The sequence below is a fragment of the Etheostoma spectabile genome, unplaced genomic scaffold, assembly GCF_008692095.1.
Source record: "Etheostoma spectabile isolate EspeVRDwgs_2016 unplaced genomic scaffold, UIUC_Espe_1.0 scaffold397, whole genome shotgun sequence".
NCBI classification, from domain to species: domain Eukaryota; kingdom Metazoa; phylum Chordata; class Actinopteri; order Perciformes; family Percidae; genus Etheostoma; species Etheostoma spectabile.
In genome coordinates, this window is record NW_022605601.1 from 502,886 (window position 1) to 503,285 (window position 400).

General features: G+C 41.8%; 1 protein-coding gene across 1 annotated transcript in view; it reads left to right on the forward strand.

Annotated features, from left to right (window-relative positions):
- sorcs2 (sortilin-related VPS10 domain containing receptor 2) overlaps nt 1-400 on the forward strand; it is a 530,001-nt gene that overhangs the window by 358,230 nt on the left and 171,371 nt on the right. The window lies entirely within an intron of this gene.

Genomic DNA, 400 nt, shown 5'->3' on the forward strand with positions numbered 1-400 from the left:
CAATCTCTCTGCTAAATGTGGATTACAAGATTTTGTCCAAGGTTCTGGAGGCTAGACTGGAGACAATTATCCCACAAATTATTGCAGCAGACCAGACAGGCTTCAACCTAAATAGACACTCTAGCTCAAATCTTAGAAGGCTTTTTAACATTGTTTACTCCCCTCCATCCCGCTCCCCGGAAATGGTTATAGAACCATTTCCGCTTCGCTATTGCTTGAAGCTGAAAAAGCGCTTGACTGAGTTGAGTGGCGATATTTGTTTGCAACCTTAAAGAAATTTGGATTTGAAGATTCCTTAATTTCTTGGATAAAACTCCTCTTCTCTCACCCTACAGCCACAGTAATTACTAATGGACTACAATCTGAACATTTCTCTCTTGGCAGAGGCACACGTCAAGGC